This window comes from Delphinapterus leucas, chromosome 14, assembly GCF_059928025.1.
Source record: "Delphinapterus leucas isolate spDelLeu-1000000601 "Yukka" chromosome 14, BTC_Dleu_Yukka2, whole genome shotgun sequence".
Classification (NCBI taxonomy): domain Eukaryota; kingdom Metazoa; phylum Chordata; class Mammalia; order Artiodactyla; family Monodontidae; genus Delphinapterus; species Delphinapterus leucas.
In genome coordinates this window covers 22772038-22786813 of record NC_143142.1, presented here as the reverse complement: position 1 = coordinate 22786813, position 14776 = coordinate 22772038, and the positions used below count along the sequence as shown (strand labels likewise).

Sequence of the window (14776 nt, the reverse complement as noted above, 5' to 3'; positions counted from 1 at the left end):
TCTTTTATTTTCACTGTATGTGAAAGAAATGGCTTTTCTTGCACATGCACTGCATAGTAAGAAACACTGACAGCAAAACTTGAGTGTGGCGGTCATAAAGTAATTCAGAGATGTTAAATTTTAAGAAGTGACTTTACAACTGCTACTACTTTGGGCAGCTTCTTAGTGCTTCCTCATTTATGCCTAGTAACTTTTCGGATATCTGATGGATGATATGACCTTCCCAAACTAGGATTCTATGGCATGTTGGGGAGATTATTCCATGGTGGGGAGATGATTTAATCACTAGTATTACCCAAAACCCAAGCATTTAGCAACTGAGTAAAACTACTGTGGTTTGGTCTTACTCCCTGTACAGGAGCCCAAACCTCAAGTTTTCTAAACTTTTGCTGCTGAAGTCAACTATAAATGAAAATAAAAACCGAGAGACAGTTCAAAAAGTATGGCTATATAGCTGATTCACTTTGTTATAAAGCAGAAACACACCATTGTAAAGCAATTATACTCCAATAAAGATGTTAAAAAATAAAAGTATGGCTGAATGCTCTCAGTTGGACTTTTCCCCCCTCTACTTATTAGGACCATGTTTCAAAAAAAAAAAAGTAAAAAGAAACTAAATACAAAATTGAGTCAGTGTCCTGGAAAACTCAGTGAGTTTTCCAAACACGGTAATTTATTTTAAAAAAAAAACTTTTAAAAAGATGCCACATGTCTTTTCTACCTCTTTTGAAAACACTAAGTAAGTAAGGTCTGTGTGTTTTCAGGGATACAGACGCAAATTCATGGTCAGAGTACTGCATTCCTCTGCCAGCTGTAGGACACAGATAAGCAGCTAAAATATTATCATTTCCTAAGCAAAAAACAACCATCTTCTTGAAAAACAAAAATCCAGTAGGTTGTCAGAAACGGTCAGATGAACTCCATGTTATAATCAAATTTCTGTATCAAAGAGTCTTTTACTAGCAGTAAGTCTCTTGAACCAGCAACATTAATGATAATGTTCACTCTAACAAGTAAAATTCTGTTTCAATAGATAATGACCAAAGATCAATCTTGAATAATTCTGTGACTACATTAGTGGTACAGAGTGTGGTTCATTCTATGAGGAGTTTTTTTTGGTTTGTTTTGTTTTAATGTGGGAGAAGTTCTGAATACATTCCTCAAAGGAGTATCTGCAATAGACAGAATTTCAAACAGTTGGTTAGCGATCAATACTTAAGATCATTTGTCTTCATTTAAGTGGCTGAAATACTGACAGCTGCTTTTCCAAATGGGACCCAAAAATGTGAGAAGTCAAAAGCAAAGAAACTGTGCTCTAGAATTTTTAGACATTAAGATCTGACTGTACTTCAGATGCACCTTTTTGCTTTTCACATCTCAAGTGGGCAAAAGGAAGCCCATGACCATGTTCTCAGAAAAGATCAGCTGTGATCAAACGAACTTTATCGAATTTGATTTGTACCTTTTAAAATCACTTATTTTTACAAGTGTTTCCCTTTTAAACTTAATCCTTATACAAAAGGGGGGCGGGGGAGCAAATATCATACATGATGTCTTAGTGAAGACATTTTCTGGTGGTGACCAGAAAAGATTAAAACCAAAGATATAATACAATCTGCTAAAAAGGGTAAAAATAATTTCAAAAAAGGTTTTTTTTTTAATGTTTTGACTTGCTCTTTATAATCACTTCTATAAAGAAATTTATTCACGGGACTTCCCTGCTGGCGCAGTGGATAAGACTCCGCGCTCCCAAAGCCAGGGGCCTGGGTTCAATCCCTGGTCAGGGAACTAGATCCCACATGCATGCCACAACAAAGAGTTCACATGCCCCAACTAAGGAGCCCGCCTGCCACAACTAAGGAGCCCATGTGCTGCAACTAAGGAGCCAGCAAGCCACAACTAAGACCCGATCCCGATGCAACCAAATAAATAAATACTATCTATTTTTTAAAAAAGAAAACATTCACTTCATACTACTAACTCAGATATATTAAATCATTAATGGGATTATAAGGAATTTCTGTAATTTGTAACATTATTTTCTGACTCTATATCCTCCATGAAAAGTCACAAGGCAGGTATCATTTTACTACTGAAATTAAGGATTTTAAATCTAATTTTATAAGGCAGCATTTAGATTCACCATGGTAAATGAAGAAATGTTCCCTATCTCCTAAGAAAAAAAACTCTTAACAGAAACCAAATTACTTAAGTCTCGGTTATCGAGATAGAAAATCCAGGCATTCAAAGCACTAGAAATTAATTAAATTAAAAGCCAAGCAGGATCATTTCATCTAAGTGCCAGAGGTAGTTCAATATTTATAACTGCTATGGAAAGATCAGAAAGACTAGCCCCAGTGTTGGAAAAATGTTTCCTGACTTTTGTTTCTTTGACTAATTCCAAGGTCTACTGTTGGGAAATTAAGAGAAGGCAAATTTTTGCATGCTCATTAATGTCCTGCCACTTGCTCTCAGTTAACCTCTGATGAAGAGGAAAGAAGTAATTTTGTTTCCCCCTCCTTCCTCCCCTGCACTGTCCCAAATCAAAGTTCTCAAGGGCAATGCATAGGTCAAATGTTCTATTTTTAAAAAAAGAAAGATTCCTAATCAGGAAGTATATACCTCTTCATGGAAACTTAAATTTTCCTAATTATAATCCTGTAATAACTTCTGCCTCTCTTAAAAAATCATGATTATCTCAACATGAGACTGCAGACTCTGTCCATGCCTCCTACTGTTCGAAGAATAAAATTATAACTGCATTTTCTTGGACAAAACACTTAAATGACCAATCCCTATGAAGATGAGCAGTTTTACAATAGGTTCTCAAAACGTTTTTTAATAAGGCTTAAATTATGAGCTCCTATTTCTTATGTACTCAGAAAAAGAAATCAGTGAGGTAGCAAAGACCAAAAACTTATTTTTGTTAAAGACAACTAAAAAAATGTAAAATTCAATAACACCAATGTCATTTTGAAATCTGCAAATTTACAGCGTTTATTCTAATATGCTTTGCTTCTGCATCCTGCCCTAGAGTGGCAAAAACAGACTCTCTAAACCCCACCCTTTTTATACCAACCCTCCGCCCTCACTGCTGGAAGAGAGGTTTGTTTTCTAGAAAGACAAGCAACTTAGTTTGAAGGTCTACTTACCATAGGAAGTCAAAAGTATGCCCATGTATAAATGACATGGTTTTCCTATTATGCCTAGGTACTTGGGATATTCAACACCAATTCTAGGAAAAATCTGGAATTAAACTACACTCAAAAAATAGCTATCAGTATTCCAAACCTAGCTAATCTGCATACTGCTTATCAGTTTTTTAATAATATATAGGAATGTTAATGTTTCTCTACCCATCTGTAAACAGATTCTTCAGAAAAATTCTGGTTCACTCCACTTAGTTTTATGCAGAGTAACTGGCATCAAAATGGACAAGGACCAGAAAGCTGAAGGAAAATGCAAATCCATCCTTTAAGCATAAAACTTAACAATGAAGAGAAGAAATGGATTTACATTTTTAACTGCTGTCATCTCAATTATAAACTGTCCAACTCCAACTAGCCAATAGGTATATTCAGAAAAGAGAAACAAAATTCCAATAGTAGAGGCTATATGTGCAACAAAAAGAATCCACTCTTCTTCCTGCTGGCCTAGTTAAAATTTGTATTCTGGCAATTAGGTAGGGGGCTACTCATATTTTTGAAAAACAAGCCAATAAAAACCCAATAACCTCCTCAATTCTCAATTATTAAATAGCCAAAAGACCAGAAATCGTCTTGACCAGAACACCATCTTCTTAAGAATCCTTTTAAGACCAATACAATTCAACAGATCCCCAGAAAGAGACCCACCCTTTTAAACTAGTAATATTTATCTCATGTAAACAGAGGGAAACATGTAACTGCCATCAAAATATACACAGGGGGGCTTCCCTGGTGGCGCAGTGGTTGAGACTCCGCCTGCCGATGCAGGGTACACGGGTTCGTGCCCCGGTCCGGGAAGATCCCACATGCCATGGAGCGGCTGGGCCCGTGAGCCATGGCCACTGAGCCTGCGCGTCCGGAGCCTGTGCTCTGCAACGGGAGAGGCCACAACAGTGAGAGGCCCACGTACCGCAAAAAAATATATATATATACACAGGAAGAAAAAATTTTCAGCTAAAGTCAAAAAGTAGAATTCACGAACATGCTTTACTTAAAAGGAGGGCAAAAGTCCTAAGCTAATAAGAAATAAAGTCTTATTAAGTAAAGAGGGTTCTCCTTTGTCCTTAAATAACTGCACTTAAATTAACCACTCTGAAAACCTCAAGACAAGTCATAGGTTCAAACTGAAGACAAAAACCAAAGCTTGAATTTTAAAAATTCTTAAGCTATCAATTTGCTTAATCCATTAATCAGAAAAGGAAGGGGGCGGGAGCTTTTTTAAAAAACATGCTGGCTAAATTACTTATATTCATAGTAAGCACATTAAAATATAGGTAAGGGACTTCCCTGGTGGCGCAGTGGTTAAGAATCTGCCTACCAATGCAGGGGACACGGGTTCGAGCCCTGGTCCGGGAAGATCCCACCTTCCGCGGAGCAACTAAGCCCGTGCGCCACAACTGCTGAGCCTGCGCTCTAGAGCCCGTGCTCCGCAACAAGAGAAGCCACCGCAATTAGAAGCCCGCGCACCGCAACAAAGAGTAGCCGCCCCTGCTCTCCGCAACTAGAGAAAAGCCCACATGCAGCAACAAAGACCCAACACAGCCAAATAAATAAATTTATTTATTTAAAAAATAAATACATAAATAAAAATAAAATATAGGTAAAATATTCTCTAAAACAAGATGAAAAACTGCTCAAACATACAGCCTAATATCAACCTATTCTAAACATATTGAGTATTCTAAATATATTGTTTATACATCAAAAAACTTAAGTACTAGGACTTCCCTGGTGGTCCAGTGGTTAGGACTCCAAGCTTCCACTGCAGGGAACAGGAGTTTGATCCCTGGTCAGGAACTAAGATCATGCATGTGGCGCGGTGCGGCCCAAAAAAAAAAAAAAAAAATCCACACAGACAAGTGACCGGAATTCTCACGTTTCCAATAAGCATGTGAACATAACTACTAAGAATAATACCACACTTTCAAGGTCAATCTGAGCCACTCATGTTTCTTGCATTTTCCAACATGAAAATAGTTTGTCAAAGAAACTGAAGTCTAAAAGAGGTGTAAGGAATAATGCATTTACCCAAGCTCTCTGGTAAACATCAGGCCTATGAATGGACAAACACATTCTGTATTCTGTTTTTAGTCAGGACACACATATGCTAAAATGCAAAGAAATATAAAAACCTTGGGAAGAGTTTACATTTTCTACTGATTTACTCTTCAACATCTAACCTAAAACCTATATTCTACAACATATAGGTATTTTTTCAATTGTTTCCATGGTATGGTATACATACCATTGGTGATATTTGAGAGGGTTTAAATGTAACACAAAGGCCTTTAAAAAACAAAACTATATACTTATGCTAATGAGCACTGGAAAAAACATTCTGCATTCTATTGACTCTGAGATGCCACCGAAGTCAAGGCACACCATTAAATTTACACATCACCAAGAAAGAAAAAAACTTGATTTTAAGATGCATTATCATTTGGTATACAGATACTGCAAAAAATCGTGTAGGTAATATATTAATGAGAGGTTTGGGTTATACTGCACTATATGATAGTACAAATCCTTCATAAGACAAACTGCTACCTGTCTTTCCTCGGGCTGCTTTATTCTCTCATTTTGCTTAATAAGACCTATTTTTCCAATCCATTAAAAGTCTGAAACCATTCAAAGCAGGCCTGAGCAGGGCCATAAACAACAACATCCAGTCCTCCCCCACAGAAATGATAGCCTCTCTCAAGGTTTCCGCTACTACTACGTGAGAGCTCCCACAGCTTCCCCAATCCTGACTGCTATTGCTGGCACAGGAGCAGAATAGCAGATCTCCTCTGGACTGTCAATGAAGCACCTCCAACTCTACATATTCCAAACAGAAGCCATCACTGGCCTCCCTTCCCTTCCCCCACCATATCTTCTTTCTTAATATTCCATTGGGAATCTTGGTCAGCCTAGGTCTTCAAGACTGGAAACCATCTGGCACTCTTTCCAATAACAAAATCTGACACCATCTCCCACTGCTTTCTTTGAAATGCTCAATTTCCATCTTTCCATTCCATGCCACCAGGGCCACCACCACTGGTCTAGCAAACCGGTTCTCAAACATTTGCTGAATTCAATTTATTTAGACCTTATTACCTATGAAACAAAATAACCAGTTACAACTGAACTTAGAACTGATTCTGGTCAATTCCTCTTTGAACATCACCTGGCATATCGATCCTGTCAACAGACATTTCCATAAAACGTCCCTGCTCAAAAAAGATATGCCCTATGGCGTATATGACCAGAATGAACGACTTGAGGCTTCTTTAAAATTTTTCATGCAGGATCTTTTGTCACTGCTACTACCTCTGCCTGATTTACTCATACCGCCTAATCCATTTGGATAAATCCAACATATCCTTCAATACTTGGCTTGAAAACATTAATTTCACTGTGAAAACTTTCCCTTCAGAGTTCACTGTGCAGTTTCAATACAGCTCTATTTTGTAACACTTACTACATGTCATTATAATTACTTACATTTCTAACTGTCTAGACCGTGATTATCTATATAGGTCATTTTCCCACTCAACACTCAACATCTGAACCCAAGGGCCTTACCACTACCGCTTGACAAGAGGCATTACGATACAGCTTACTAGGTAAGAGCACAGGTTCTGCAATCAGACTGTTCTGGATGTGAATTTTGGCTCCAAACTGAGTGAAATTCCCAAAGTGATACAGTCTTCTCATCTGTAAAATGGAGATAACATTAATAGTTTTCTAATCAATGTTCAATGAATACTAATTCTGATGAGGACAAGAAACATGCTCAATAACTGTTTTCTAGATTTAAAAAACAAGCATAATTTAGGTCAATACAAGAAATCAACCAGAGCCTCCTATTACCTACCTAACATTGAATAAATGTTTCAAGCACACCCATTCCCATTTAAAACTTCTATATTCTAGTTCTTACCATAAATCCAACATTTCTACCTGCCTTTCTTCATACAGAATAAACCCTTGGGATTGAAAGATGTATAAGTTTCCATTATTCATTAAAAACTTTCAAAGTCCAAAATTTTAAAAAGTCATGTGATTTTGCTGAAGCAAAAATTTTAGTCGTAGGCATTTGAGGCTAACCAAGAAGAAATCACTTAACTGAGCCAAGCAATGTTAACCATTATTCTCTACACATTCTCAATTCTCAGGATACTATCATAGTACTTGTCAAGATCTAAACATACCTCTCAACAAGACCTCCCCAAAACGAGGACCTTCCTTCTTAATGACAAGGTCTCCCCCACATGAAAATCTTATTCTTCCCTCTAGGACATTCTGTGTCCATTCCAAATGCCTTGCCATTGCTTATGTTATTTCCTATACCCAGACTGGCCCTTTCTCCACCAACCAGATCCCTAGAGCTCCTCTAGTATTCCAAACCACTAAACTTTCACTGCATTTTTGCAAGTACACATGATTTAACATTTATTCTCTTTTACTTAGGTCTACTTCTCTCCCTCCCCTAACTCTCTCACCCTCCTCCTTCTCCCTCTTTTTCCTCTCGCTCTCTCTCAAACACACAGAGGCAAGTTCCCTCAAGAGGTACTCAAAATGTTTTGATCAATGAAATTTCTCTCCTTAAGAGGTTTTTTTGAGGTATAATTTATAAGTTTCAGATGTACAACATAGTGATTCACAACTTTTAAAGGTTATACTCCATTTATAATTATAAAATATTGGCTATATTCCCTGTCTTGTACAATATATCCTTGTATCTTTATTTATTTCATGCTTAGTAGTTTCTCCCTCTTTGTCCCCTACCCCTAACTTGCCCCTCTCCCCACTGGTAACCACTAGTTTGTTCTCTGTATCTGTGAGTCTGTTTCTTTTTTGTTATATTCACTAGTATGTTTTATTTTTTAGATTCCACATATAAATGACATCATACAGTATTTGTCTGACATTTCACTAAGCACAATACCCTCCAAGTCTATCCATGTTGCTGCAAATGGCAAGATTTCATTCTTTTATATGGCTGAGTAGTATTCCATTGTGTATATACACATCATCCTTATCTATTCATCTATTGATGGGTGCTTAGGTTGCTTCCATATCTTGGTTACGGTAAATAATGCTGTTATGAACACTGGGGTGCATATATCTTTTCGAATTAATGTTTTCATTTTCTTCAGATATGTACCCAAGCTTAAGAGTTTTGAGATATCATAAAAGTTTTTCTCATAAGCAATTAAAGATAACTGGAAGAGAGGTTATAGGTGATAATTCTCATTACAATCATGGGAAAACTGGAGTGCTTTCTACTTTCACGTTCCAGTATTACACTAAAAATAGATAATATGTGACCAGAAAACTGTAACTATAGTTTCACTAACATGTAAAAACTTCTTGAAGCAAACAGGAACTTGATAACTATAATAACTGATATTATAGTTAATACAGCATTCTATTAACAGAATGCTGCTTTTGTGTAAAATGAGGGTCATTTTTGTCAAGCTAGAAATACTGCTTCAAAACAAAGATATGGAATACAAAAGTGACAGCAAGAAAGAGGTGGTCTTAATCCTCTTTGATCTCTTTGAGGCCATCATATAAAAGTAGGAATTCTTGATCAAGCCACTTCTAAAGCGTCCTTTTTATGTCCCATTCTTTGTGTAATAATTTTGCTTCTACCCCCAAAACTGGACTCCTCCTCTTTCTTTTTCTCAACCTTTCTTGAATTAACAAAGGTGAAATAAAGCAGTTTCTTCCAATTTGAAGCCAAGATAATTTTTCAGTCATATACATTTAATGCTTTTTATAACTGGCAAAGAACCTGAATAGTACTGCATCCACATGAATAGCTGACTCTACAGCATCAAAAAATATGGAAATACTCTTTGGCATGCTGCATAGGAAGAACAAGTCCAAATTATTTTTAATAATTTTTTGAGTAACAGCAAGAACAGGGAGAGAAAACAGTCAAACGAAACAAGTATAATCTCCTATTAATGAGTCAACTGTGGCCAGCTGTCAAGCTTGTTTTATTAGCAGTTAACTTTTATTGAGCATTTCCCTCTGTCAGGCACTGCTTTAAAAGTATTATGTATACTAACTCAATTAACCCCACAATAATTTTATAAAGTAGTAACCATTATTGTTACCATTTACAGTTGAAAAAAGATATACAAACAAGTAACTTTCCTAAACTTATACCAGCTAAGTGGAGAAGACAGAATTCAAACCTAGGCATTCTGGCTCCACAGTTTACATTATAAGCATCTATACCACACTGCCTCTCCATTAAATAAGTTCGCTAATACAGTAAAACTTGATGCTAACTTTACTGCTCATAAAGAGTATCCAAGTAAGGAACCCCTGTAATATTGAGCATGTTTATTTCTTACATACTTACTACATGTTCAACTATATTTTTCAGAGAACAGTATAGGTTTTATTCAATTTCATTCTCCCACAAATCTAGAGATTTTCATCAGTGTTTTATTATCCACTGTCTAAAGTACACTATTTGACACATGTTCCTTAAAATCTTTACAACATCTTCTCACTTGTCAAGATAATTCTGAACTCTAATTCTATCCTCCAAGGAGCTTACAAGTCATCTGTGAACTTAATAAGCATACTCTCCATTTGATCTCTATCACTAGTAAGAACCCTATATGGTAAGTAAACAGCCCAATCCGAACCCCGTTATAAAAAAAAAAATTTGTTCTCTCTTCTGACAGCAAACCACCAGTAACAATAAATATGACCCTCCAAATCTGTTTTGCACCATTTAGCAATAAGACATATTTTCATCCCATATGGATGAAGGTGCCACCAGGGATAATTAAAAGTTTTCCTAAAGTTAAAATATACCGGCACTTCCCTGGTGGTGCAGTGGTTAAGAATTCCCCTGCCAATGCAGGGGACACGGGTTTGAGCCCTGGTCCGGGAAGATCCCACATGCCACGGAGCAACTAAGCCTGTGCACCACAACTACTGAGCCTGTGAGCCACAGGTACTGAAGCCCGCACGCCTAGAGCCCGTGCTCCACAACAAAGAAAAGCCACCACAATGAGAAGCCCATGCACCTCAACAAAGAGTAGCCCCAATCGCTGCAACTAGAGAAAGCCCACACGCGGAGCAACGAAGACCCAACGCAGCCAAAAATAAATTAATAAATTTTTTTTAAAAAGTTAAAAATATCAGTTGCTTGCCTCTGTTCCACAGACCTGCCTCCATAAGAATATTACTTTGTAGAACAAATTGTCTTTCAAAACTATGCAGTTTATTGTTTCATCACCTTTAAAGTCTTCACAAATTTTCTAGATTATTCCAAGATTTTGTTTAGCTTTATTAAGGTACAGTTGAAATATAACAAAGTACAAATTTAAGGTAGTTTTTTCAGGGTTATTTTTACTGTGGTACAAAATATATAATATTTACAATTTTAACCATTTTAAGTGTACAATCCAATGGCCTTAAGTATATCATACTGTTGTGCAATCACCACCACTACCCATTTCCAGAACTTTTTCATCATCCCAAACTTCCTTTTTAAGGCCAAATATACTTCATTGTATGTACAGTAGATCCTACATATTCTCAAGTTCCCCTCAGCATATTCAACAAACTGCAGATCAAAAATATTCAGGTGGGGCTTCCCTGGTGGCGCAGTGGTTGAAAGTCCGCCTGCCGATGCAGGGGACGCGGGTTCGTGCCCCGGTCCGGGAAGATCCCACATGCCGCGGAGCGGCTGGGCCCGTGAGCCGTGGCCGCTGAGCCTGCGCGTCCGGAGCCTGTGCTCCGCAACGGGAGAGGCCGCAATAGTGAGAGGCCCGCGTACCGCAAAAATTAAAAAATAACAAAATAAATAAATAAAATTTAGGTGGAAAAAAATCCAGGAAGTTCCATAAAGCAAAAAAATTTGCGCCTGCCAGAAACTATACAGCATTTACATTGTATTTACATAGTATTTACATTAAATATATTAGGTGTTACAAGTAATCGAGAAGCAATTTAAACCATACCAGAGGATGTGTGTATGTTATATGCAAATACTATGCCAAATACTATGCCATTTTATACAAGGGATTTCAGCATCCTTGGATTTTTGTATTCACCACAGGGTCCTGGAACCAATCCCCCATGGATACCGAGGGATGACTGTATGTACCACATTTTGTTTATACATTCATCCACTGATGTACATTTAGGTTGTTGCTACCTTTTGGCTACTGTGAATAGTGCTATGAACACTGATGTACAAATCTGTTAAGAGTCCCTGATTTCACTTCTTTGGGCTAGATACCCAAGGAATGGAATTGTTGGATCACATGGTAATTCTATGTTTAATTTTTTAAGGAACCACCACATTGTTTTCCACAGCAGTTGTACCATTTTACATTCCTATCAGCAGTACACCAGGATTCTAATTTCTCCATATCCTCATCAACACTGTTCCACTTTTTGACAATAGCCATCCTAATGGGTGTGAAGTGGTATCCCGTGGTTTTGACTCGCAGTTCCCTAATGATCAGTGATACTAATCCTCTTTTCACGTGCTTACTGGCCATCTGTATAACTTATTTGAAGAAATGTCTATTCAAGTCCTTTGCCCATTTTTAGTTGGGTTGTTTTTTTGGTGTTGCATTGTGGTTCTTTATATATTCTAGATATTAATCCTTTATCAGACATGACTTGCAAATATTTTCTGTCATTCTTTGGGTTGCCTTTCACTCTCTTGATGGTGTATTCTATTTCTTTCTTCTATTGCCTGTGTTTTTGATGTCATATCCAAGAAATCAGTGCCAAATGCAATGTCATGAAATTTTTCCCCTACATTTTCTTCTAAGAGTGTTATAGTTTTAGCTCTTAGGTCTCTGATCCTCAATTACCCAGATAATTTTAAAGCACAAATAATCATGTTTTCAAATCCATAAAACTTTTTTCAAGTTTAAGTATTAGGTGAGACTTAATAGAATCTATACGCTATAGAAATAGTCACAGATATACAAGATGTGAATTTACACCCTGTTTACAATTTTTAAACAACTGGAAATAGGTAAACTGATATACCCATACAATGGAATATTATGCCCTTCTAAGCATAGGAGTTGGGTGAGTAACCCAGGTTAACCAAGTCATAGCCTATTCCCTGAACCACATGAACCAAGGGGGAACCAATGAGAATCCTTCTCTTCTACTAGAGTCAGTCCCCTCACTGTGTACCAAGTCACCCTGGGCCTACCACAGCAAGTTCACAGGGTCCCTACAGGACTGTTTTTAGTTTTTAAGGGAAATGGCAATAACTGACATCTAGTGGACCACACAAACGACTATCTGAGGTCATTCATAATTTCAACATTAACTCACAAAACATTCCTTTCAGTGACATTTCTTTAAGCAGCAGGAGTTTTAGCAGCTGCTATGATAAAAAGCAAGCACCATGTAACAATCAGTGTGGAACAGGAAACAGAGGTGTAATGTCTGATCTGATTCTAAGGCTTGAGAATCTGTGCAGTATCTAACATGCATATATATGGAAATTAAAATGTTCTCTTTCAAATTGCATGTATCAACTTTTCAAATAATTAAATTGTTAGGAAATAAATACTTAGGATGTTTGGCCCTAACCACTTTATAAATGGAACTGTTATTTTTTTGGCCTCTGGGCACCATGGAAAATATTACTGAGACACTTAGAAGAGACTCTGGACTGTGCAGCTATGAACCAGGAGAAACCTGAGAGGATCCCACACCAATGCCCAGAGAGATGCAAAGCTAGAATACTTGAGACACTCTACCCCCACTTCCAGTCCTCAAAGTCCCCAAGCTGCCTGCCACAGTTCTTCAATTATGTGAGCCGCTCCAGTGTTCCGCCAATAAAGCCACCCCTTCTCTTGTTGTTTATTTAAGCTCTAATTCAGTTTCTATCACCAGCAACCCAGAGTCCTGATAACAAAATCATGTGATTCAAACATTCAGCCTTATTTCCTTAGTAAAATCATAATTGAATAATGTATATCAGAGTTTTTTTTTTTACATAGTTAGGGCATTACTTTAACTCAAATATAAATCATTCTGTTTACTGTTTCTTGTATCAACTGAACAAAGGATACTTACTATTAGACACTGCATGCTAAAATTTAGTTTTAAAGTTTTATAGATTTCTTGACAAAAATACTCATTTGAATTAATTTTCCACATGATAATATAAACCATACCATGTTTTTTCTTTCACACTAACATTAGAAATTTTAAAATTTCTAAGTAATCAAACTATTATACTCAAATTACAGCTTTAAAGAATAAGTAAAACATTCAGTTTATGAATATTAAAAGTCAAATATTTTCTTAAATAATAATTAATTCATTTCCAGAAATAAATTAATGTAGAGCTTATATTTACTTTATGGTGAGATCTGCTTTTAATATAAATCAAAGACAGCAGTGATTTCAGCAATGAGGACAATTTACACTTCATTCATTGTAACTGAGATAAAAGTAAATATTTCAAAAGTGAGAAAAGCTTAAATCAGAACTATACCAATTAAAAATGGCAATTACAAAAAAAAACCAAACGGCAATTACAGCTAATTTTTATGTTCTGTGATAAAGCACTTATATAGACCTACTGCAAATAAAGTTTTATCAGAAAGAAAAATAACTAATCAGCTGACTAACATTCAACAGTTCTACTAATGGAGTATTCTGCCTTTGTCACACTAGCTAAAAATCCTAACAATGAACTTGCTCCTCAATTAACGTCACTTTACTACCACCACCTAAAGAAAACAATCTACCATCTTGTTTCCCCAGAATAACTTGCTAAAACTGAAGATAGACTGAGCTGTACTGTCCCAGCAGCCCCCAAATTTAAAAATCCAACTACAAGGGAATTCCCTGGTGGTCCAGTGGTTAGGACTCAGCACTTTCGCTGTGGTGGCCTGGGATCAATCCCTGGTTGGGGAACTAAGATCCCTCAAGCCACTCGGCTCAGCCAAAAAAAAAATCCAACTAAATACTGTTAGAAACACACAACTGAAAATTTAAGGAAACAAAAAAATTGGAAAACAGATTATGAAGAAACATGTCAAGCAAGTATTAACAAAGGAAAAACTGGTTTGGCTATACTTATACAAAAAAAGGACTTTAAGGCAAGAAGCATTACTAGAAATAGAACCTTTCATAATGATAAAATGTTCAAATTAGGAAAACAATGCTGCTGTATTATATAAACCTAATAACATGACGTAGAAATATATAAAAACAAAGGATTACAAAGATTTAGCAAGACTAAGTTAGAAAAAAATTTAGAGAAAAGAGACAATGTATGTATAACAGCATCAAAAACTATCAAGCACCCAGGACTAAATTCAATGAAGATAGATTATGAGGAGGTACTGAAAGACAGTAAAGACCACCACAATAAATTACAAAGTCTGTAAATTATCAGTTCTCTCAATTTGAACTGATAATACAATACAATCCCAATCAAAATATTAGCAGGTGTTTTTTTCTTTTCTTATGAAGGAGATGATAAAATGATTCTGAAATCATGAAAGTTCAAGAATAGCTAAAATGCCCTTCAAAGGGGGAGAGGAATCAAGATGTGAATA

The 14776-nt window shown here is 36.6% G+C and overlaps 1 protein-coding gene across 39 annotated transcripts in view; it reads right to left on the bottom strand.

Moving 5' to 3' along the window:
• The window catches only part of MTMR3 (myotubularin related protein 3), a 153043-nt gene that overhangs the window by 82301 nt on the left and 55966 nt on the right, over positions 1–14776 (bottom strand). For 3 of the 39 annotated variants that reach the window (XM_089894678.1, XM_089894681.1, XM_089894674.1), the window contains exon 2: positions 6809–6902. The exons of the other annotated variants lie outside the window; for them this stretch is intronic. The gene's annotated coding sequence lies outside the window, so the exon portion shown is untranslated. The remainder of the gene's footprint in view (positions 1–6808; positions 6903–14776) is intronic. 39 annotated transcript variants of the gene reach the window in all.